The sequence below is a fragment of the Canis lupus genome, chromosome 7 (genome assembly GCF_048164855.1).
Source record: "Canis lupus baileyi chromosome 7, mCanLup2.hap1, whole genome shotgun sequence".
Classification (NCBI taxonomy): domain Eukaryota; kingdom Metazoa; phylum Chordata; class Mammalia; order Carnivora; family Canidae; genus Canis; species Canis lupus.
The window spans coordinates 30,313,929-30,340,163 of NC_132844.1; the positions used below are offsets into that span (position 1 = coordinate 30,313,929).

A 26,235-nucleotide genomic window follows, 5' to 3' on the forward strand; every position below is an offset into this window, starting at 1 on the left:
AATGTCCTTCAGTCTAGTGGCAAATACATTCAGGTAGGACATGAAGAAGAGAAATGATTTTAAAATGACAGTGGTTTTCACTTATCAAGGCCCAGTTTTTGCCTTTTAATGCCTTGCTTCAAAAAAAGAACCAAGTCTTCTTGGACAAATCTGGGGCTGGAGCAAAGAAGATACTGAAGGAAGCTGGAGAATTCATCTCGTAGTTCCAGAAAGCAATGATGTGCTAAAAAAAAAAAAAAAGAAAAAAAAAATTAAAAACCACAATGATGCAGGGTATGTCAAAACAGCACAAGAGCCAACTGAAGGAGTTTCAGTGGCCAAAGCTGGAACAATTTGAGCAACAAAATAAATAAGTAGTATTGGATTATAATCCAAAGTATAAAATATCCATGAGTTCACACAGAAATAGATGATTGAATGGATAAATGGAGCAAAGAAACAAATATCCTGTGCAGAATTCCAAATAATCTATGTAGATACTGCCCCCTCAAGGAGATGGAGCTTAAATCCCTATCTCTTAAGTGAGGGCTGTGCATAGTGACTTCCTTTCAAAGTGAACAGTATGGAAAAAGATGAAAAAAGTAACTGTGCTTTGCTATGTGGTGAAAATGGCACTTCATCGGACCCAAAACCCATAACCTCTGTCTAATCATGAGAAAAGCATCAGACAAATAGAAATTGAGAGATATTCCATGAAATATCAGACTAGTACTTCTTAAATCGTCAACACAAAAACTGAAAACTCCCACAGCCAGGAGGAGACTAAGGAGACATGGCAACTAAATGTAATGTGGTATTCTGGAGGGGATCCTGGAAAAGAGAAGGACATTAGGTAAAACCTAAGGAAATTTTAATAAAACATTGAAATAATAGTGTTTCAATATCAGCTTATTATGACAAATGTATCATGGGACATTAACAATGGGAAAGTGGATGTTGGATATGGGGAACTCTCCATACTATCTTCACAGATAATCTGTGAATCTAAAACTGTTTTCAAAAGTTTATTTAAAAATGAGGATGGAATGGACCCTTCCTTGCTATTTCTAGGGAAGTGACTTCATTTGGAAATAACAGTTGTGAATAGTGAATTTTATTTTTTTAATGTCTTCTGCACTTAAGAGTGTTAGGAGAGTATGTGAAGGGGTAAAAATAAAATTATGTGTTTTACTTTAGAGTTTGAGAGAAGCTTTACCTACAAGTTTTAGAGAAAAGGAAGAAGTTCAAGAGAGCTTAGTTCAGGCTGTGTTTTCCTATAGAATAGTAGGAGAAATCCATATTACCCTAGAGTTTTAAGGAAGAGGAATAATAAATATAACTACAAACCATTGTGTAGATATTAATAAACATGGAGTTCTAAATGAACAAGGGGCTAAACTTTCACAATTCAAAAATATAGAAGACCCTGGAAAATTGTTTAGCCACTCTTTGCAATGGAGTAAATGATAAATTTTGTTAAATGTTAGGGGAGGCTAATATTTAGGGGAGTGTTGAAATGAATTATTATTCAATGTAAATAACCACTTTCAAAGTTTATCTGCTTACCTAAGCTTCTCTTTCAGCCTAAGAGGTTTTCTTCAACTACAGGGACACCTGTTTTTGTTTGTTTGTTTGTTTGTTTGTTTTTAATTTACTTTCTCAACTCAATCATTGGCATTAGAAATAGTTAAAAGTACAGTTTTTAAAAGTAGATACCTTTAGTAATTAAAAACATTAATGATTCCAGCTTAGTAGTTTATGATATTAGGACAAGGCCTGTGCTTTCTTGCTTAGGGACATGGAGCACCCTGAATAGGAATTTATGAGTATGGGGCTAAGTTACTTCTAACCTCCATAATGGAAAGTTCCCTTCAGGATCCCCTTCTGAAACTATTGATTTTCCAGCACAGTGTGTACTTATCAGTAATGCCAAGATTTTGTGGCATCATCTGGCCATGTCATTAGAAAACGGCTGAAACCCTATTCTTTTATTTATTTTTTCTTCTTCTTTTAGCAAAATTCAACAAAGCAAACTATACTAGGCACCGTGGATAATGCCATTCTATGCATTAATCCCAAATTGCATATTCTCTGGAGTTTCTTCTTCCGTATCTCTTTAAGTAAGGTCAAGAAGAACATAGTTCATATGCTTTTCAATTTAAAAGGGAATAATTAAAAGCTATTAAAATATCTGCATTTTAAAGTTCAATCATCAGAGAAAAGAAGAGAAACAAATTCAACCAGGTTCGAGGCCTAACAGCTGAAAATACAGTTGTCAGATTTTGTAAATAAAAATATAGGATGCGTAGTTAAATTTGAAATTCAGGTAAACAGTAAAGTTTTTAAGTGTATTCCATGCAGTATTTTGGACATACTTATACTAAAACCCATGCTTATCTGAAGTTCAAATTTAAGTGGGAGTCCTATATTTTATCAGGCAACCCTATCATCTATATAGGATTTAAAAATCAGGCTGAATAAGTTTTCTACTACAGTTTGAGTCAAGGACACTTTGTAACTTAATATCTAACTTTTGGTACTGTTGTACACTGCATTCTCAGAGTACCCATAGCAGCAAACCCTTTAAGACATGGCTCATTCATTAAGTATTTGCCTAATACACTTTGTGTGTTTAGCCTTGTACTGGATTCTGAGACCCAAAAGGAAGTGAAAGATCTGGTGTATTGCCCTTTAGAAATCTAGATTCCGCTCGCAAGTAGAACTTACTTGCTGAAAATTAATTTTTCAGCTACCCTGACGTTAATTACTCACAAGGTTTAGCTCCGCATGGGTCACCATAAGGAGCCCTGTGGACTAGTGAAAAGTCTAGATGAAGGTAATAGTCCTTGAAAAGTGCCTTCTCATGAGGTATCAGAAGCTGAACTCCCCATAGGTAGTCCCTGTATAGACAGCACTGGCTATTTGCTTGTTTTGCAGCAAAGGGTAAGTGTAGGTGTTTTGCAGTTTCTGCTGAGGGAAGCACAAATTCTCCTTGAAGTTCTGGTCCCTTGCATTCTCTTTTCAAAAATACTGCAAAAATCTTTAGGACTTAACTAGAATGTACCTTGAAATTTTATTGCCCTATAATCCTGTTTGCTGCAGCACATTAAAATTCCCTTGAATGTTTCTTATGTAACCACTTCTGGTTAACTGTCATCTTGAAGTTATTTGCAATTTAGTTTTTCCAGCTTTTTCCAGAGCAGTGACAGTCCCTTTCTCCAAAGCTTGAAATGCACTAAATGCACCTTGCACCCCATACCCTTACCCTTTTTGCATTTGTGTAAAACCAGTTGTGTTGTCACTCTGAGTACTTATTTAGCCAGGGTAGAGATCTTATTTAAAGAGCATTTATAAGGGTCACTGATTGTTAATGCGCTCCCTTGGACTGCATGGGTTAGGAGAAATCTGTAGCTTTTGCTACCATCAAAACATTTAATAAATACTTTCTCATGCCTTTGGCTTGATACTCACTGAAGATTTACAAGGAGTTATACAAAACTGGCTTCTTTTCACGGGCAGATTTAATTGAAAAGCGACACAGGGATATGAACAAACAAACAAAACACAAAGCAGCAGTGAAATTAAGAAATTTGCCAAAGTATGAGTGGCCAAGCTCATTTCCACTTTAGAGCATCTGCTGATTGTTCCATCTCCTTGGAAATCTCTTCCTCCAGACTTTTGTTTCTCTTGCTCCCCTACTTTGTTGTTGTTGTGGTTGTTGAAATGTTACTACCTCAGGTTTTCCCTGATCCTCTACTTAAAAATAGAATTTCCTCTCAACATTTTTACCAAGTTATTCTCTAGAGCCTTTAAACTAATTTTGGATGTATATTACCATTACACTTGTCATTATCTGAAACTGTATTATAAACTAATTATTGGGGCAGCCCTGGTGGTGCAGCGGTTTGGCGCCGCCTGCAGCCTGGGGTGTGATCCTGGAGATCCGGGATCGAGTCCCACATGGGGCTTCCTGCATGGAGCCTGCTTCTCCCTCTGCCTGTGTCTCTGCCTCTCTCGCTCTCTCTGAATGAATAAATAAATAAATCTTAAAAAAAAAAAAAAAAAAAGACAAGGATTGTCCTTTAAAAAAATAAAAAATAAATAAACTAATTATTATTTATAATTTATTTATAGTCTCACAATAGAAAGAAATTCCATGAAGGCAAAGACTTTGTCTACTACTGTGTTCTTTTATCTGAAATAGTGCTATATAGGAAGCACTTTTTAACGTTGATGATTGAATTAATGAGTCACTTTTGGTTCAAGATGAGAGATTAGGCAAAATATCTAATTGGGAGAAGGTTAAAGAAGTTGTAGAAAGAGTGAAGAGTAAGCAGGAACACTGTGAAAATAAAAATAGGATCTCAAAGTTTGCCTGCTTCTTGAAAAAGCCAGATGAGTATCCAGGTGGAGAAATTCACATCTTGAAGTAAATTGGGAGTACTAAACAATAGGAGAGCCATGGTTTCATGGGGATGCTTAGGGCAGAAGTGTTCAAACCTCTGCATGGTTGTTGAGTTTGAGGCAGTTGAGAACAATAGGCCAGCTGGTGCCAATGGCATTTTCGTGGCACAGACCCTCAGGGACAAGAGAAACAGGAAGGTCATCTTCTAGCGCCAAGTGTCTGTTCTCTCTGTTCCAAACCAAACCTAGCCACATTGTAAATTGAGGACTACAGTTGTTCTAGGTAATGACTGCACTTTTTTTCATCATCTGCTACATTTCCGAGCTAGGGAATCCCTGAGAGTAGTTTTCAGGACCGTGGGCACAAATACTGAGGTCCATATGATATTTTAAGTAAGGGTAGGGAGCCATTAGGTGGGAAATTTGCTATTTGAAGATGGCAAAGGTATTAAAGGCAGTCTGTTCACCAGCCTTTTCTAAAAACAGACAATCAGCATTTCTACTGGCATCCTTAGCTGGTCAAGCCTCACAGAACAAACAGTCTTGCCCTGGGGCATGATACCTGCTGTGATCATTTGTTAATTTTTCAGGACTGTCCCAATTTCAGAGCGCTGCTCCATTGTTGCAGATGGTCACAATAAGCCTTCTGATCATAGGTATCATTTTATAAATACTGAACAAGTTAGATATCTGGTGTAATAAGGATCTCAGACTTCAAAAAATCATTTAAAAGTTAATTTCAAACTTTAATTATTGCCACTTGTAAACATTAAAACTGACTTGAATTTTCTGGATCCTGTCCTAAGTACCAACCTACTTTAATCCATGGTTATTCTCATGAAAAAGGAGGTTGGGAAGGAGGTTGATCAAGAAAAGAAACAGTATGATTAATTTCATAAAAAGTACTGAGCAATTCATAAAAATCTCTCATTATAAAAAGGTAGTTTGGAGGCTTCTGATAGAGCTTATAGTTTTAGGAGCCCTTTGAAGAAATGTATAAAATAGAAGCATAGAAACAAATAGCTTTTGCTCATTTCTGAAAAAGGACCAGAGTGTGTTCATATAAGAAGTCCTCATTCCCCGCCACCCCCCCGCCCCTCCCCCCCCCCCCACACACACTGTGTGATCTTTTCAGGCCATCTAGAAGAAGGGACAAGATATTGTTGAGTTCTTACTTTGGGTCAGGATGCTTGATACTTTTCATACATCATCCTCCTTAATCACCAAACACCATAATGATAACTATTATTTTCCCCACTTTACCGAGTAGGAAATGGAATCTAGGATGGATGAAGTCCTAGCTATCCAACTAGAAAGGAGAAGAGGGAAGATTCAAGGTAAATCTTGAACTTCACGTTTTTTGTTTTATTCTTGTAATCTTCCTAAACTCTCCACTTCTCACCCTTAGCTATGAATTGTCAGTGCAACTGTTTCTCTCAATCCTCTATACTTAAGAGCAGGAGGGAAGGATAAGCAATGGCAGTCCAGCTACAATACTGTGACAGTGAATAGTTCCCTATAGCAGGCCTTCCTTATACTGTGTAATATCAGTAGTACATGTTCTATTTGATAAAGTAATTTTATTTTCCATTTAATCATCACAATTAGGTGAAAAGGGTATTATGATTATCTCATATTTAGCTAAGAAAATGAGACTGAGAGAGATGGAGCTTGCATGTAAGACATAAAGGCTTTTAGAACTCATTCAGTGATTACACAGAGGGAGAGTCTATTTCTGCCTGAGACATACAAGGCAAATTGGTCTCCAGGCCCTTCTACAACCCTCTCCTTTCAATATCTATCCAAAATGCAGGTGCATCATAGCAACACAGCAGGTAGAAGGTTCAGGAAGAGCATCAGAGCTTTTCTTATAGGATGAGATCATGTAAATTGCTTATTGTGAGTGGATATAAGCATGATTTAAATTTTCAGTTGACAGTCAGAACTCAGTAAACTACTTCAGTCCTGTCAAAGCTGTTTTCTGTATGTCCTATTACAGAGAATAGGCCACTTAATCTTTAAAAAGTGATCAATTAGCGTGGCTTACATCACTTCTTACTGACAATGCATGCTACCAGCTGGCTGCTTTTTAATCTTTTTTTTTTTTTTTAAAGAATGTCTGAGAGAAAAGGTAAAGAGTGTAATGAGACATGCTAACCTCTTACAAAACTCTGAATATCAAATTTCTGTAATTACTGAAATGTTCATTAGTCTTCTTGTGCTCTGTAGGCTTATCACACCTGTTTAGTTATGCCATCCCAAGCATGTTCCTTCACATCTTTCTCCTAGTTTGGGACTTCTGCTTTATGATGTCATAAGCCTTTCTCAATATACAATATCAAGAATCTTTGTCACTTGGTAAAAATACTTCAGGCTCATTATGGGGGTGGCAGGGGTTGAGGGGAGATCAGATTTGTGGACCTAATCCTAGTTCTGTGCTAATACTAATCGATGGACTTCTAAAATGATTCTTAAGGAAACACATGCATACCTAGTCCCATTCCTAGCAATTTTTATTTAGTCAGCCTCAAGTGAGGCAAGAACATATATAATTTTTATGAAGTGTTTCTGAAGCACAACTCTGCCCAGAACCCCTGCTTTGCAGATGTTAATAGTGCCAAATCTATGTCATTTAACCTAGGCCCTCTAGAAAGCAGAGTCTGAAGTGGTGATTATAATCCTAATGGTTTATTTGCCAGATATGATCACAGGATGTTGAGGTAATGAACAAGTGTAATTCATTGAAACACAGCATGTCACCATGTTGACCACCATGTTGGCATCACAGGGTGCCACAAAGCAACACAAAAGGTGAATCAGCAGGCATGTTCAATGAACGGGAGAATTCTCTAGAAGGTTTACAAGGAAGCACTATACTTTTGAGTAGTACACAGGAGGGAGAAAGGAAGAGAAATTTATCGCTTGGTTTCTCCAGAACTGTCTCCCTTTTCCTACTAGTCAAGTTTCACTCCTTGGGGAACTACCTCTTCTACATTTCCAGTTGCCTTATGTGGCTCCTAAGTGGCTGTACAGAAGAACAGGTCTCATGTCCTTCAGGGTGATGCTTCATTCAATTCCAGGGATGGAGTGGGCCTGGCAATTAGTAGGGTGCTGACTCAGAAAGAGAGGAAGAAGGTGGTCAAAGTTTGCATCTTACAATGCACTGTTATCCCTGGAGTAGGGAAGAGACCAGAGGGGTTACTTCAGTATGTCAAGAAGACAGAGTTGGATTTAAAGAGGGAGTGAAAGATGGTAGCCACACAGAAGATATTGAGAAAAGGAAAATTAGTGTTGAATATTATCTTTTTTTTAAAGATTTTGTTTATTCATGAGAGACACACAGAGAGAGGCAGAGACATAGAGGGAGAAGTGGACTCCTTGCAGGGAGACCAATGTGGGATTTGATCCCTGGTCCGGGATTATGCCCTGAGCCCAAGGCAGACGTTCAACCTCTGAGCTACCTAGGCATCCGGGTGTTGAATATTGTTGATTGGCACTGGACATCTCTTCCTGTCTTTCTGCATTTCCCCCTGTATTCCAGGAATTGGAAAACAAAAAACTCCACTTCCCAGAATCTCTTGCAGGTAGGGGTCTGGCTGCATTATGGGTTTTGCCAGTAGGAGGCACTTGCATGAGACATGGTAGAGAGGCCTTTCTGATGTCACTGTGCTGCCAAGGAAGTTCCTGTAGATGTGTGTACTGCTAGCAGCAGTAGGGTTTTTTTTTTTTTGCTCTAGATTGCAGGTATAGTTGCATGATTTTAAAAGGAAGAGTCTGGTAGGGTCTTCTGACTTTTCCTTTAGCCCTTCCAAAGATTTTGTAAGCACCCCCTTTCAGCATTTAAACCCTTTATGATGGAAATATCTGAAAGCGTTTCCATTTCCTGTAATGCAGTTAGAAGCATTGTGAACAAAATAGGCTCTGTGCGACCCGGAGGCACTGAGCCTCCTTTTCTTCTCCTTATCTGCATCTGTCCACACCCAGGAATGGGAAGGGTCCTCCCAGGAATGGGAAGGGTCCCCGCAGCAAGACTGCCTGGTTGAAAGAACACAGAATATGTGGTCAAGCTTTCAGGTTTGAATTCTGGTCCCACCACTTACAACTTATCTAACTTTAGGCATGGCATTTAACCCCTTTGGATTTTTGTTTCCTCAATGTAAAAATGGATAAATACTAAATAATGTAATAATTTAGACCATTACTGTACAGACTTAATAAGACAATACGTATACAAGTTCTTTTAACAGCTATGCTATGTTTTAAATCTGAAAACTTGTAAGGATCAGTACTTCAAGTAATGCATGTTGCTTATTGTCATTGGGACTGGAATAAACCTGCCCAGTCACAGAGGTAAGAGTAGATTGCTCACCATTATATCCCCAGTTACTAATAGAGAGCTTGACATACAGCAGGTACTTGATATATGTTTATGGAATGAATGAACGACAGATACCTGACAGTTTATATCCAGACCATAATTTGAAGGTGGGAAAGTAAGAGTAGATCAATGTTTGATCTCACTCATGACTTGCCACCATTGCACACTGTAAGGTTGGTACAAAGCATTTAAGGAACTGATTGATCAACTTCTTCCCCATTTTGATTGATAAGCTAATAAAGTATTTGGGACTTTTAAGTGCATTTTTTTCGAAAGTTGCTTGAAGTACTCCTCAATATATAAAATTTTCTTACCAAATCTTATCAATATAATGGAAATCCAGTTGTTAGGAACAAGTGGAGAATGTATGAATATATACCTCTTTCTCACTTGTCTGTCTCATTAAGTGGTACTGTGCAGAGTCTCAATTTTCCATATATCAAGATCTCCCATGGATTTCTTTCCATGTTTAATTGGATTCTAGGGGTGTCTGCCTTTGGCTCAGGTCGTGGTCTTGGGTCTGGGGATTGAGTTCCACATTGGGCTCCCCATGGGAAGCCTACTTTTCCTTCTGCCTATGTCTCTGTCTCCTTCTGTGTGTTTCTCATGAATAAATAAAATCTTTTTAAAAAATGGATTGTATTTTGGTGTTAAGTTGTATGAGTTCTTTATATATTTCAGATGTTAAACCCTTATCAGATCTGTCATTTGCAAATGTCTTCTCCCATTCAGCAGGTTGACTTTTTGTTTTGCTGATGGTTTTCTTCACTGTGCAAAAGCTTTTTATTGTGGCATAGTTTTAGTAGGTTATTTTCGCTTTGTTTCCCTTGCCTGAAAAATTTGCTAAGGCCAATGTCCAAGAGGTTACTGCCTATGTTTTCTTTTAGGAATTTCATGGCTTCAGGTCTCATGTTTAGATCTTTAATCTGTTTTTAGTGTATTTCTGTGCATGGTATAAAAAAAATAGTCCAGTTTCATTCTTTTGCATGTAGCTGTCCAGTTTTCCAATCACCATTTATTGAAGAGACTGCCTTTTCCTCATTATGCATTTTTGCCTCCTTTATCATAGATTGATTGACTATATAAGTATGGGTTTACTTCTGGGCTCTCTAGCTTGTTCCCGTTCCTTGATATGTGTGCTGTTTTTATGCCTATGCCATACTATTTTGATTACTATAGCTTTGTAGTATATCATGAAATCTGGGATTGTGATATCCCCAGCTTTGTTCTTCCTTTTCAAGATTGCTTTGCCTATTCAAGGTCTTTGTGGTTCCATACAAATTTTAGGGTTATTTATTTTAGTTCTGTGAAAAATACTATTGGTATTTTGATAGGAATTACAATGAATCTACAGATTACTTTAGGTAGTGTGGACGTTTTGGCCAATATTAATTTTTCCAGTCCGTGAGTATGGCATATCTATTTGTGTCATCTTCAGCTTCTTTCAGCAGTGTCTCATAGTTTTCAAAGTACAAGTTTTTCACCTCCTTGATTATGTCTATTCTTAGGAGTTTTAATCTTTTGGTACAATTGTAATTGGGGTTGTTTTCTTATTTTTCTTTCTGTTACTTCATTATCAGTATAGAAATGCAACAGATTTTTGCATATTAATTTTGTATCCTGCAAAATTACTGAACTCATTTATTCTAACAGATTTTTGATGGAGTCCCTAGGGTTTTCTATATAGTATTGTGTCATCTGCAGATAGTGAGTTTTGCTTCTTCATTACCAATTTGGATGTCTTTTATATCTTTTTCTTATCTGGTTCCTATAGCTAGGACTTACAATACTATGTAGCATAAAAGTGGCAAGAGTGGGCATTTTTGTCTTGTTCCTTATCTTAGAGGAAAGGCGTTTAGCTTTTCCCCATTTACTATTATGTTAGCCGTGGGTTTTTCATATATGGCCTTTATTATGTTGAGGTTGTCTCCTGTAAACCCACTTTGTTGAGAGTTTTTATCATAAACAGATGATGAATTCTGCCAAATGCATTTTCTGTAACTATTGAGATGATCATATAGTTTTTATCCTTCATTTTGTTAATGTAATGTATCATGCTGATTGACTTACAGATATTGAACCATTCTTGAATCCTTGAAATAAATCCCACTTGATTGCAGTAAATGATACTTGTAATGTATTGTTGAATTTGGCTTGCTAATATTTTGTTGCAGATTTTTACATTCATGTTCATTAGTCATATTAGCTAGCTTTCTTTTTTTTATAGTGTCTTTGTGTGGTTTTTGGTATCAGGGTAATGCTGGCCTCATAGAATAAACTTGGAATCTTTCCTTTTACTGTTTTTTAAAATAGTTTGAGGACAATACATATTAAATTTTCTTTAAGAACTATGGCTTCTAATAGTGTATTTACCTTACATTTGTGTAAGAAACAATATGGTACATATATTTTTACTTTGCTTTACACAAGAGCATCAACGTGTATGTTATAACTTCTGTATGACATCTTCATACTCTAAAATACACTGGTATTTCTATCATACATTTAGTTCTGTAGCTCTGGCACAGCTTTTGTCATTAATTAGCTTTAGTATTTGAGACAAGACATTTTTCTGCTCTCTACCTCAGTTGGCTTATTTATAAATAATTTAAAGGTAGGCTAAGGTGGAGGAGTGGGAGAGTGTGTGAGCATAAGAATGGGCTAGTTTGTGGGGAATATGGGTGGCTCTGTCAGTTGAGCATCTGACTCTAAGTTTTGGCTCAGATCATGATCTCAGGGTCATGAGATCAAACCTTATGTCATGCTCTACACTCAGTGAGGAGTCTACTGGAGATTCTCCCTCCCTCTCCCAATGCCCCTCCCCTCCTTGTGTTTGCTTTCTCTCTCACTAAAAATAAATAAATAAATAAATCCTTTAAAAAGAAGATTGGGGTAGTTTTCTGTCTTGATCTTGACTTAAATAATAATATTTACAGGCAGGACATATATTTTCAACTAGTTTCTCAAATTTAAATTTTAATTCTTTCTCTTTCCATAACAACATAATAACAAAAATCTGCGGTTAACAATTACTGAGCACTACTTCCAGTTTAGGCCTGGTGCATAGAGCTTTACATCTTTCACTGAATCCTCATAACAACTTTGCAAGTTAGATGTCATTATTATCCCCATTTGCAGAAGTAGAAAATGCACAAAGAAGTTATGTAGTTGCCCAATCTTTAAGTGGGGAGCAGTGGGCTTACTCCAGAGCATCGAACCATCAAGCTACACTGTGTTTGCAAGGTAGTGATTGTGACCATTGCACAATGCTGTTTGCTTCCAGGAATCACCACTGAATGGGAACAACTGAGTAGATCTTATCATGGAAACTTTCTGGGACCAAATGAACTTATTAAAAAGTGAATGCCTCATGAATTACTATATTTTGACTGATATTTGTAACAAATAACTTTCATAGCTGATACCAGAGTTGAGAAATTTTACTTAAAATTTCCAAGGTCTCCTATTCTAAAAGTCTCCATTGTTTGCTAAAGGGGTTTATTTAAAAAAAAAAAAAGTTTATATAAATAACATGCTTCCTCAAACCTTAGCACTTCTATTTTTTTCTAAGATTTTATTTATTCATTCATGAGAGATACAGAAAGATAGAGGCAGAGACATAGCAGAGGGAGAAGTAGGCTCCATGCAGGGAGCCCTATGTGGGACTCAATCCTGGAATCAGGCCCTGAGCTGAAGGCAGATGCTTAACCGCTGAGCTACCCAGGAGTCTCAAACCTTAGCACTCTTAATCTGTTTCTGACTAGTGGGTTGTCTAATCACCTGGAGCTTCAGTGCTATTATCTAAACAATTCACATACTAACTCCAGAAGTTTTCAAAGTTGGGTGAACATGATAATCCTTTTGGAGCAGGGAGAAAACATTAGAATTTCTAATTTTAGCTGATCCTTCTAAAGGTTTATATTTGTGTATAATACATTAGTGTAGTCATACGTGTGTTAAATCAATAAATAAGTAAGCCAGAATTTATTGTGAGTGATCAAAAAAGTTTGAAGACTACCGATTTAGCCATTTTTGTACCTGAAGCTGATTTTCATTACGGGTAGAAGTAAGGTCTGTGTTCCACTTATCTATTGCAATGTAACAAATCACCCCCAAAATTGGTATACTGTAGAACAATATGAATATTTAAATTTCTCACAAAGCGTTTGGGTGGGACTCAGCAGGAACTGTTTGTCTCTGCTCTACCAGAGTGGTTGAATGGTAGACTGGAGCCATCTGAATGCTGTTCACTCACAAGTCTGGCAGTTGATGATGGCTGTTATCTGGGAAGACTCAAATGCTTGGAGGCAAAAATAGCTGGGACTCCTTTGCACCGCTCTTCCTCTCTGTAGTCTTTCCACTCTATCTCTCCAGCATGCCAATTTCAGCTTAGCCAAACTTATTACAGAGCAGCTCAGGGCTCCTGAGGTGCATGTACCAAGGGATAAAGCCAGGTAGAAGGCTAATGACCTTTTCTAATCCAGCTTTCAAAGTTGAATAGGGTCATTTTTGTCACATTTTAATTTTTAGAAGTAAATCACTTTGGGAATAAGATCCCACTTTTTGATGGGAGGAGTGTAAAAAAATTTATGAACATAGTAAATGTTCACCTCCACAAGTGTCCTGACTAGGGACAATGAAAGGCCAATGATGTGGTTGGGGGTACGGGAAATATCAGAAAGGGAGACAGAACGTAAAGACTGCTAACTCTGGGAAACAAACTAGGGGTGGTAGAAGGGGAGGAGGGCGGGGGGTGGGAGTGAATGGGTGACGGGCACTGGGGGTTATTCTGTATGTTAGTAAATTGAACACCAATAAAAAATAAATTAAAAAAAATAAAATAAAAGCTATCAACAAAAAAAATGAATTTAAGAATTAAGCTGTAGGCTGGATATGAACTGGAAAAACTGAACTTTTCTTCCATTCCTGACTTCATCTCTTGCTTCCAGGACCTTCATAGGCACTGGGAGACTCCTCTTCTAGCCTGGCTCATGAGTATTTGATGGACTAAATGACACTCCACAGGAGAAGGGAGGGCAATTGGATGCCTTTTTCTATTCTGATAGGCCTAAGAGGAAGGGATTAAGGATCCTCTGACCAAAATATCATGTATGTCAAAACGTCATCATAGGTATGTGTGTTAATAAAAAAATGTGCACCTCTCATCAAAAGATCATGTCAATAAAGGTATATGTGCTAGTAGAAAATATGTATACTTCCCACCAAACTGCCAATATCATTGATGACATGTGTTCTCATAAAAATATGTAGTTTTGCTATAAGCATTTTCCTACTCATAAGTTAATTGATTTTTCTAAAACAAGAGTGTAGCCAATAGATCTTTAAAATCACTTTATCCTTTGCTCCTCCCCAACATTTCAGATAAACAAAGTAAATTTATGATATATATATTTGAGTAAAAACTCTTTCCTACAAATAATAAAACACTGGTAAAAGAATTTCCCCTTAGACATATTCCACTGAGGTGATATAGCTAAATACTTTCATATATGTAGCTTTCATACAAGTCAAGATTTCTAAGAGTATATCTACTCCTGAAATGATATTAAATTCTAGTATAAAGACTAATAACAGCCTCCTTTGACATTTGATCAAGTAACTTAAAACAAAAAAGCCAGAGAAGAGTGATGAACATTTAGAAGTTGTTCAGAAGTGAGCCTTAAAGGTGATTAAAGGACAGAGAAATAAGACTCAAGAAAGTGTAATGTATTGAGATTATTTAATTTTGACAGGGCGGAGTCTGAAAAGATGACTCATTTCAACTTCTGTTGATCAGAACTCTCTCCTATGCTACACTATACACTACAAGACTATAAACACTATGCCAAGAGATGTCCATGATTGGGATTCTGGAGTAATGAAAATTTCTATAATGGTTTTCATTAATCTCTATCCTTTGCCACCAAGTTTAAATTTCACTAAATGTAAATTTAGTGCCTTCTCATAGTTTGTAAATGGGTAATCCATGAGACCCTTATTCTCAAACCAAGCCAGAAAATAGAGGTTTTATGTTCATAACTCTTACATGGGAATGCACTTTACAATTATTCATCTTCATCTAGCTGAGTCAGGAGCTTAAATTTTGGTTAGTTTTAGTAAAGAAAGTAAGTAAAAAATCTATAGTTTTAGTAAAGAAAGTATAGTAAAAAAATCTGTAATTAATAATTAAAGTAGAGTTTCAAGGCTGATTGTTAAATAATTTTCTGTCATGATCATCCATATGATTTTTTTTCTTTCCTAGAATGACTTAAATATCATAATGCCTTAAGACGCTAAAGATAGAAGTGATATACATATTTCTTTGGAGTCTAAGATCCTATGAATTTAGTGGGTTTTTTAGTCTTTCTTTTCCATTTATGTTAAGGACTTTTCAATATTCTAATTTTAAAAATGCCTATTTACAATTATATATATTGCCTGTAAAATATACCACAATGCACATACATGGTTTAAGTCCATAAAAGATACATTTGGTACTGTTATATTTTCAGAGAATTTGTTGCATACTTAGTTTCCTAATTGCTGCATTAGGGAACATTGTCTTTGGGACTTTTTCTAGTAATTGATTAGCTTACTATTTTTTTTTAAGATTTTGTTTGCTTATTTATGAGAGACACACAGAGAGAGAGAGAGAGAGAGAGAGAGAGAGGCAGAGACATAGGCAGAGGGAGAAGCAGGCTCCATGTAGGGAGCCTGATGTGGGACTCGATCCTGGGACTCCAGGATCACATCCTGGGCCAAAGACAGGCACTAAACTGCTAAGTCACCCAGGTGTCCCATAAAGATAGCTGTCACATAAATACTTAACCTGTGTTGTGTAATATACATTTTTGTCCCAGATAAACTTTCTTGAAACCAAATGCCTCTATGGTAAATGCATTATTCCTAGAAAAGACCTTAGATCCTACACCTTTTTATAAATCAGTTTGCTTTTGTGAGATTCTAACCGTGATCTTATTGTACAGTTGACACTTGAATAGCTCAGTGTGCTGACTCCCCACAGAATTTAAAATCAATGTATAACTTTTGACTCTCCCAAAACTTAACTAATAGCCTACTGTTGACCAGCCTACCAATAACATAAACCTGTTTTGTATGCTATATGTATTATATACTTGGTTCTTACAATAAGCTAGAGAACAGTGTTGTTAAGAAAATCATATTGAAGAATCATTTACAGTACTGTAAAAATGTATCTATAAGTGGACTCATGCAGTTCAAAACCTGTGTTGTTCAAGGCAACACAGGTTGCCTTGTAATTTGGCAATGGGATATATTTTTATTTGGTTGCATTTCAAGAGTATTCCATCTAGCTGTGATGTAAAGGCATTCATGTAAGGTATCCTGAGTATATCTTGTAGGCCCAGATTTTCTAATTATTAGTCACCAAATCTGATAAATTTCATATCTTCCCATGCCAAAGAATGGCCCACAAATAGACATAAGGACTATATTCACCAAAGATGTTGGATGTTTGAATCTGTTTCACTGGAGTGCATTTAAGAGGAAAAATGCCAGTATCTAAACCCAGGCACATTAATGGTTTATAAACCACTCGAAAAAATGTGGAGATGTCACAAATCATGAACACAAATCACATTCCTGGAATGTTTAACAAAGAGATATTTCTCTTTGATAATTCTCTAGGAATTTTGTGTGTGTGTGGGGGGGGTATTTAGTTCACCATCATAACTTGTTAACTTTTATTTCAATTACTTTTTTGCACAAATGGCAGTATATATTTATTTTTTATTTAAATTCAATTAACAAAAATGGATCATTAGTTTCAGAAATAGAAGTCATTGATTCATCAGCATTATAAAATACCCAGTGTTAGTTACATCATGTGCACTCCTTAATGTCCATCACCCAGTTATCCCATTCCCCCTCCCACCTCCCCTCCAGCAACCCTCAATTTGTTTCGTAGGATTAGGAGTCTCCTATGGTTTGTCTCCCTCTCTGATTTCATGTTGTTTTATTTTTTCCTCTCTTCCCCTATGATCCTCTGTTTTGTTTCTTAAATTCTATGAGTGAGATCATATGATAATTTTCTTTCTCTGATTGACTTATTTTGCTTAAGCATAGTACCCTCTAGTTCCATTCACACTGATGCAAATGGCAAGATTTCATTTTTGATGGCTAAGTAGTATTCCATTATATATATAATCCATTATATTATATATATAATCCATTATATCCAATATATCCAATATATTCCATTATATATATCTATATATATATCTATATATATATATATATCTCACATCTTCATCCATTCATCTGTTAATGGACATCAGGGCTTTTTCCATATCAATTACTTTTAAAATTATTTGGATTGAATTCATTAATGATAATTTTCCTCTTTTCCTATAGCATTTAGGAAACCTCCAGGCAATCATCTTGTGCACTAAGTTTAATAAAAGTCTAAAGATGTCAAGTAAAACAACAGTGACAAACACTTAAAAGAATGGGAGAATCCTTTGGCAATGCTCTATACAAGACTTTGTGGGATCCTTCTTTCCTCCATTCTTCAGTCTTGTGAAGAGCAAGCCATTAGGATACTCAACTACCAGAAAGGGTAAAGTCATAACACCTGCAATTGCCATAGGTTTTCTCTGCGATTCAGCAAAGCTTATCACTCCTTTTCAGGCTCTGCTTCCACTGGGACCCATGTAATGAAATGAAATTCTCCACCTGACCCTTTTGACTGCAGACTTGTAAGATGAGAAGCTACTAAGGTTTTCTCTCCTAGGACAGAAGATTGACAGTACAGGTTGCTCGTAAGATCCATCTGCCTGCAACCTGCAGGCATATTATTCCTTGAAAATTGTTAGAATTTAATGGGATAACTTTTGCATTTTCTCCAGCTAATTATGTTTTAAATTATATGCCCTTTCTCCTTCCTGTTTCTTTTTATTTTTCCTGAGTGTTTTGTTTTGTTTTGTTGTTTTAAATATTATACTGCCCTTTTTGGGTGATTGGATTTGTTCAAAGTAGGCCCAAAACCTTTAAAAGACTGGTAGATTCTCTCAAACTGAAACAAAACAAATTTCTCTCTCACACACACACACACACAATACACACACACAATTTATACTCACATAAAATCAAAATATGTAGAAAGAAAACTATTCTTTTATACAACTATATTTGGACCTTAGAATTATGTTCATAAAAGCTTATGGCAAAATGAGAGAGAGAATCCAGATGAAGTGATACTAATGGAATACTTGCTTTATGCTTTAAGAATTATACCTGACGTGTTATGGGCACATTGAATTGCATTTTTAAATTTTGGTACTAGGAGAACTATCATTGAATGGAAATATGCAGTGCATCTTTTTGTGAGATGAAGAAGTGTTTTAGAGAGAAGGAGACCATTTTTAATAGATCTCTTTCCAACTTAGCCTTTCTTTTAATCTCTGAGCATCAAGTTTATAATCTGTAAATAGAGATATTAATTTATGCCTGAGAGAATGGTCAAGAAAATTAAGAACTAATTCAGAACTAATGTGAGTTTGCTTTTTGATTTAAAAAGGTCTATATAAATATTAGTAGGCTTATGTTTCAGACTGGCACCTGTATTATCTCAATGTCTTTTTAACATGCTATTGTCATATTACTACATTTTTGTGAAGGAGATATCAGAAAATTGGTGTCTAGTCTTGCTTGGTCATTAAATTCCAAGGTATAACTTCATGAAAGTTATTAACTACTTTGAACTTGAGTTGCTCATTCCTTTATTCATGCAGTATGTATCGAGTACCTATAGAATGCCAGACAGTACTGTTGACTCAGAATACATCAGTGAAAGATAGAAATAGAGTTTATGAAGTAGGCATTCTGATGGGAAAAGGCAAGCATCAAATGAAATAAATATATAATAGAGTATGTTAGAAGGTGGTAAGTGGTCTGTAAAAAATAAAACACAAAGGAGACAGAAAATATGGAGCGTAGACTTTTGTTTTTTGGTTTTAATTAAGGTGGTCAAAGAAAGGCCTCACTGGTAATTTTTGAAGAAAGATCTTCAAAGATAAGGGCATGTACCATGTGGAAATGTGTGGGGACAGGGAATTTCAGGTAGAGAGAACTGCAAATGCAAACATCTCACAGTAGAAGTATGTCTTGGCAGAGGCCCATGTAATTGGAAGCAAGTCAATGTGAGAAAGTAACAGAAGATGAAGCCAAAGTTTGAGGTGGGGAGGACAGATAGCATGGGGTCTTGCAGGCCATGTTCTGAGTGAGAAAAGACAATATTGGAAGATTTTGTATAATTTAGGTTTTAACCCTGTCTTTTGGCTGGAGAATGTAAATACAGGGGTCAGTCTTTATCCTTTAAAATCTCTCACAGTCTGGGTCCAAGATCCTGTGATATTTGACAGTTTCTCTCTCAATTTGCCTACTATTATTCCAGGAAGAATAAAATCTTGTTCAGTCTCTTGGCCCACTACTGGGACCAGCTGTTTGGCAGACCATAGGAATTAGTTGTCCATAAATGTGGGGTCAATGTGGCCAGTTCAACCTTCACTTTCCCATGGTTTTCTAAAAATAATTTAAGAGAAGTCATAATGTTTTGGAAGTACTAAAGAAATGATGATGATGATATATATAAAAGACCATGGTGTGTGGGTCTATTATGTATTTTTTACTTCAGTGCAAATGAGAAGCCTAGTGCAAAGAAACTTATGAACCTATTGGAAGATTCGCTAGTATGTCTTTCCAGTTCTTCACAAAGCCACAAAAGGCTTCCCTCTGGATTTTCACATGAGCTGAGTGCCCTACTAATAGGTGAAAAATGTGTCTCAATCAGGTATAATCACATGGAATTCCAAAGTGAGGAACGTGCTGGTTAATAAGTCCCATAAGACTTACACATTCATCAAAAATGTTTTAAAAAGACATTGTATTCTAGAGCTAAAATTATTTGCAATGCTAGTTTTATAAATTTATTTTTACATGCTAACTCTATAAATTCCCCAACACATTGTTATTTGGGCAGTAAATATTTTATGTGTGTGATGTACACCAAACTTTTAGAAGAATAGAATCTAGTATGAAGTGAAATACCTGTTGTTCTGTACAATCAGATAACTGCTGATGATATTGATTTTTTTAAAAAGAATAAGATAATTTTGGGATCCCTGGGTGGCGCAGCGGTTTGGCGCCTGCCTTTGGCCCAGGGCGTGATCCTGGAGACCCGGGATCAAATCCCACGTCGGGCTCCCGGTGCATGGAGCCTGCTTCTCCCTCTGCCTATGTCTCTGCCTCTCTCTATGTCTCTCTCTGTGTGACTATCATAAATAAATAAAAATTAAAAAAAAAAAAAAGAATAAGATAATTTTGCCTTTTTTTAAAAAAGAAACATTATAATTAAATCAAAGCTTCCTTATTTGAATGTAAAATTTCTGTATTTGGCAAGTACATTAAGTTGGGTAGAGAAATTCAAAATTAGGCTTCAAATTGACTTACATTCTCTGAGAGAGAGAGAGAGAAATGGAGAGAGAACTAATGTTCTCTACAGTGAATTTTTATGCTTAAAAAAGAAAACATTAACCAAAAGTACCAACATCATAAAAGAAGATATGTGTGGCAACCACCAAAGGCCATTTGGATTCTGTGTAAAAGGCCTTGAAATTCCCTAGAGCTAAGTTTAATAAAGGAAAGATAAGAATGTCATATTGAAATTCATAGAATTGACTTGGCATGATATTCAGAGTTCATCTCATGCACATGCATAAGACAGTTTCCCTGCATCCTAATGGATTGAAAACAACATGTAAGTTAGTATTATGGTTTGAGACAAAGTACAAACTAATTGTAGCATAGCTATAGGAACTTTTAAAAATAATATTGTTTATTAAACACTACAGAGTACCAGGGACTCCTGGCCAAAAGCAGTTACTGTCTACTGTCTTTATGCTGCTGGTCTGAGACTATCAGGAATCTAGGACTATTGCATATTATAAACATATCCATAAATTATTTGTCCCAGATTTCCTTCTGAATTGTTTGCTTTGAGAAGTTGCTTATATCTAATTAATTGGAGTAAAGATTATTACCAAACTATTGGGAAGACTAAAAGCAATGATCAAATAGTTGGCTTTCCAAATCCTTTACTTTATACATTTTTAATTTCCTTCCACTTAGCCAATTAGTGAGTGGATTTGAAGCTATTTAGACAAATACTATTCTCTGATGTAAATCACTTGTACAGAAAGTTAGGAGACCCCAGAGATCTGAGCCTGACTGCTAGATGTCATGTTCACAGCCACCATGTCACCATCCATACCAGCATGCAAAGCCAACAAGGAGTCCAGCTGACTTTGATTTAGAGGTTTTTTGGCAAATTGTCTCAATTTCAAAATCTATCTCTTTTAATAACAATAGCAAGTACATAATGCTATCATATGCCAGGCACTATTTGGATTTATTTAATTGACCTTATCTGAAGTGTTTCAGTTAACTTTTGAAGTGTTTGAAAACACCCTAAAACCTAGTAGCTTCAAGCTGTAACCATTTAATATTATTCACTATTTTGTGGGTCAGCTGGGCAGTTCTGCTGATGTAGGCTGGGTTAGTGTGTTTTCTGTCAGCTGTGGGTCAGGTAGAGGGCTTTGATACTTTCTGTTGAGTTCTCTATATCTCTGCAGTCTCAGCTAGGACCACTGGGCTAACTCACTCATTCTGACCCATGTGATTGCTCGTTATCCAGGAGCATGTTCACAATGATGGCAGCGTTGTGTTCACAAGGGGGATACAGGGGCTTGGAAAAGAGTACTGGAGAGGAAAGTCTCTTGAGGTCCGCCCTTGGTACATATGCAGTGTCACTTCCAGTGAATTCTGTTGGCCCAGGTAGCCAGAGGCCTGTCTGTAGTCAAAGTAGAAGGGAACTAGACTTTTCTTTTTGATAGGTGGAGCCATAAGGGTTGTCGATGAGGAGTAAAGGACTGTGTCCATTTTTCCAGGTGGACACAGCTCTTTCCATTTGACGGGTGAGAGAACTGAGATATAGAGTTTATATGACACAAGGTTATGTAGATTCTAAGTGTCCAAGTCAACATTCAGGAGTATGACTCCAGAATCTATGTTCTTAACCCATGTGCTATATATTTATTTTATATGTGTGTTTCTTAGATGTCACTGCTGCACATGTCATGGATCACAGGAATCATGCTTACTGCCTTCTTTCACATAAAGGACTTGTGATTTTCATGGCACCATCCATTCCACACCAACTCCCAACCCCCAACCAAAAGCCCGTAATACATAACACTTCTTTCCTCTGGTCTTTTATCTCAGAGAGAAAAATCATAAGGTCTTTTTAAAGTAGGTATTAGGAAAGTATTGTATGTTAATGTGTCATCTTTTAGAATACCTATAAATAAGGGTAGAAACTGTTTATTTATGGTTTTATTTAATATATTTTTTAGCAGATTCTAAAATGAGTTCTTTTTTTTTTTTCCTAAGATTTTATTTATTCATTCATGAGAGACATGGAGAGAGGCAGAGACATAGGCAGAGGGAGAAGCAGGCTCCCTGTGGGGAGGACCCCAGGATCAGGACTTGAGCTGAAGGCAGATACTCAACCACTGAGCCACCCAGACACCCCAAGTGAGCTCTTCCTTTTACTAGCAAGTACATTCCATTAAGGTAGGGACATCAACTCCACATTACAGTTGTTTCCCTACAGTTAGCAAATGGTACGTGTTCAATAGTATGAATTAAATGGAAGAATGAAGGAAACCAAAATATTAAGAATTGTTAGTAAACATTTTTAATCATTGATTTCATCAAGTAGATTATAATAATATTATACTCCATTTATCAAAGTAATTATCTGCATTTTTGTTTATTCAGTAGCATTTCCTTTCCTTATTATGCTTGTTACAATTTACATATGTATAAGTTTACATGTGATACCATAATACTATCTCCAGATTTTCAAGAAATTCTTTGCTAATTTTGAATTCTTTTTCTTTTATAGTATTGTATTATGACTCTCTTGATCTAGACACATAGTGTTTCGAGTGTGTGTATTAAGGCTTTTGAGACTAAGGTAACTTTCAACTCACATAGGCCTTTACAAAGATGGAGCTTACAGCCCTACCCTGCTAATGCTCTGTTTCTCTTTTGAAATTGAATCCTTGGGCTCAACCTAGTGCTATGCCTTGATAAGAACCCATGCAAATATGAGTGTTGGAAACTCCTTGAAGTTCTTTATTGGAAACTCTTCTCAGTTACCTGGTGAGTTGTATGCGACGCTTTTCTTATTTTATCAATGGGAATTGAGATACAGAGTGGGTAGGCAGCTTGTCAAATATAAAATCAAGGCCAAGGGATTGTGTAGCCAAGATAAGAACTAAAGGAACCTCATTTTATAGCCCATTGTTCAAGAGACTAAATAATGTGGTTTGTAAAGAAAGAATAATATGGAAAAAAATACTACTTCTGTTAATCATGAATTGTGTGTGTGTGTATGTGAAGATTTTTGATTAGAACATACTAAAAAGTTGGTATATGGTTAGTTTGTAGAATTGACAGTGGATCTGCATGATTATTAATAGGAGAAACATTTCATAATTCATCTCATTAATGTGTAATTGCTATCTGGAGACAGATCTTACCTCTTAGAAGACAAAGAGCAAAATGAGGTTAAATTGATTTCTTTTTTTAGAGATTAGAATACAAGTCATTAGAACATATGAGAAGAGCCTTAAGTGAGAAAGCTGATTAACTATGAGTTCATCCTTTGTCATAAACCCTATTTTAACCCCAGAATCTGTCTAATCCAACAATTAGTTTCAAAATATTTTCCACGAATGTACTTTATTACAATGGTGTTTCTTGTCATTGAAGATTCTGAGGTTTTATCAAACAAGAAGTAGTGGGATTTGCTCTTCACTCCCACCGGCTTAAAAGTTTGTGGTATTTTTAACACACAAGATTGCTTTCTTCTTTGACCATTATTTTGAAAATGTTTGTATACAATTAGTACCATGTGTTCATACAGTTAGTTGTATATTTTGCCAATTTCTTTATTTGTCTCCACAGTAAGGAAAGGAACTGACTCAGTGTGAAAGCCACCAACCTTTCATCAGCCTTTCTCTGGATGCTTCATCTTCTGTAGCTTGGTGCTGGGAGCTACAGCCCTACAGGCATCTCACTGCCTGATGCTCAGTGAGGGAGGAGAAGGTGCATATACAAAGAAGGTAAGAAAAAACACACATGCTGTAAACAACTTATATTTAAAATTTAACTAATTTAGAATCCTTTTCTTTCTTTTCAGTTACAGCTTTGAGTATCACATTAGTAAAGACCTAATAGGAGGGAGTGAAATGTACTAGAAAAACTTGTTGGCTATTGTTCATATAGAAAACAAATGAAATTTAAATACAACAAGCACGCATCTGTGACAGCCAGTTGTATCAGCTGACAAGGGCTTCCATCTTGATTGGCAGGGGAGAGTACAGTGGAGAGTACTCTATATATCAGCAGTTCTGTTTGTCATTTTCAATTTGTAATTATCAGACTGCCTGACTGAGAGGCAGAATAATTAATATAGTCTTACCCAGACTTATAAAAAGAATTGCCTGGAGCACTTGTTAAAAACACAGATTCTCAGCTCCACCCAGATCCTGATGAATGGCAGCCTCTAGGGATATGCCCTGGAAATTAATATTTTTAATATATCTGAAGGTAATTTGTATTCACTGATAGTTAAGAGAATTTACAGAATTCCAAGTCTGTCATTTACTGTTTGAGATGAAGAGTTATTTCACCTAACCTAAGCATCAGTTTTCTCCTCTGCGAAATGAGGGTGATGACAGTACTTCCCTTTCAGTGCTATTGTGAACACCAAATGACATAATGTGGGCAAAATATATATCTTGGTGCTTGGCACAAATGCTGAATATGCATCAAGTTGCTTCTACTACTGCGACCCATTACTGTTATTTTATCCAGTGAACTCTGATGCTGTGGGCCTACCCAATTGGAAGATAAAGTGCATATAAATGATATAAGGAATCATTGAGGGAAAAGTAGGTGAAGGGAAAGAACCTCTAACACATCTGATGAGGGCTGAGGCATTCTAGCTTAGAGGCAATGGAGAGAGTGGACTAAGAGTTCCAGGGCAACCTAGGGCATCCAATTCTGTTTATATCCACACTCCAAGTATTTGCTTTGTCTTCTCCAGTCTAGGAAGGAATCAAATGCTTGGCTAATTGTCCTTGATAAGAAAAACTTTTGGAAGCACTAAGACATGATATAGTTTAATTGGTCAGCAATACTTTCATTTTGTAAAGTTTCATCTGGGATGTGGCGATAAGAAAGTGTTATTGCTTTGTATGACCAGGTCTCTCAGATATGCAAATAAGTAGAGTTCTCATAACATCAAATTGATTTATTTATTCATTAATTTGACACATATTGTTGAGCATCTGCTGTGTGCCAGGCACCATTTTAAGCAGAAAAACAGAAAGTGTATATTGGTGAATAGAGCAGATAAACATTCCTGGCCCTGCAGAGTTTATATTCTTGTGTATTTTGGAAGGGGGGGAGAGAGATACTAAACAGAGTAAATATGAAAATTATATAATTATAGGGAGAAAAATCAAAGGAAGGAGTATAGGAAACATGGAGTGTGTGTGTGTGTGTGTGTGTATGCAAAATGAGGCCATATAATGTGGGTCCTTGATAAAGACTTTGACTTTAAGTGCTATGGGAAGTTTCTAAAGGGTTTCAAAGAAACCACATTTAAAAAGGATCCCTCTGGGGACAGCTGGGTGGCGAAGTGGTTGAGCTTCTGCCTTTGGCTCAAGGTGTGATCCTGGAGTTCCAGGATCAAGTCCCACCTCGAGCTCCCTGCATGGAGCCTGCTTCTCCTCCCTCTGCCTATGTTTCTGTCTGTCTGTCTGTCTCTCTCTGTCTCTTGTGAATAAATAAACAAAATATTAAAAAAAAAAGGATCCCTCTGGCTTTTGGACAATACCTTCCAGGAAGTTAGGGAACTGGAAAGGAAGTTACCAAAGTAAGAGAGAGATGATGACAATGTAGGTCAGTATGGTAGCAATGGAGGCAGTGAGAAGAGGTCAGATTCTGGATATATTTGGAAGGTGGAGCCAACAAGACTTACTTATGGATTAGATGAAAGGAATGAGAGCAAGAGAGGAGTCAAGAAGGTCTCATCTTGATCAACATATCAATGTTGGAATTGTCATTCCTTGAGATGACATAAACTGTAGAGGAGCAAGATTTTAGGGGTGCACCAGGGGTTAGATTTTAGTCATGTTAAGTCATCAATACCTATTAGCTATCCAAGTGGGGATGCTAGAAGAAGACATTTGGATATAAGAGATCTGCAATTCATGAGAAGGGTATTTGTAAACTGAGGGGAGTTATCCAGGGGCAAGAAAATTAATGACATAGGAGAGATTCTCAAAAGTACTATCCAT

At 36.5% G+C, this 26,235-nt stretch overlaps 2 long non-coding RNA genes across 2 annotated transcripts in view; one reads left to right on the plus strand and one right to left on the minus strand.

Annotated features, from left to right (window-relative positions):
* Positions 1 to 74: 74 nt before the first annotated feature.
* LOC140636713 (uncharacterized) lies at positions 75 to 6,680 on the minus strand. Its single transcript, XR_012033920.1, has 2 exons — positions 6,542 to 6,680; positions 75 to 223 (listed from the first exon to the last, which is right to left on the minus strand). It is a non-coding gene; the product is annotated as an uncharacterized lncRNA (long non-coding RNA).
* Positions 6,681 to 8,248: 1,568 nt separating this feature from the next.
* LOC140636714 (uncharacterized) overlaps positions 8,249 to 26,235 on the plus strand; it is a 31,243-nt gene continuing 13,256 nt past the window's right edge. Inside the window, exons 1-6 of the long non-coding RNA XR_012033921.1 lie at positions 8,249 to 8,457; positions 13,711 to 13,892; positions 17,432 to 17,562; positions 22,767 to 22,838; positions 22,942 to 23,026; positions 23,834 to 23,991. This is a non-coding gene — a long non-coding RNA (uncharacterized lncRNA). The remainder of the gene's footprint in view (positions 8,458 to 13,710; positions 13,893 to 17,431; positions 17,563 to 22,766; positions 22,839 to 22,941; positions 23,027 to 23,833; positions 23,992 to 26,235) is intronic.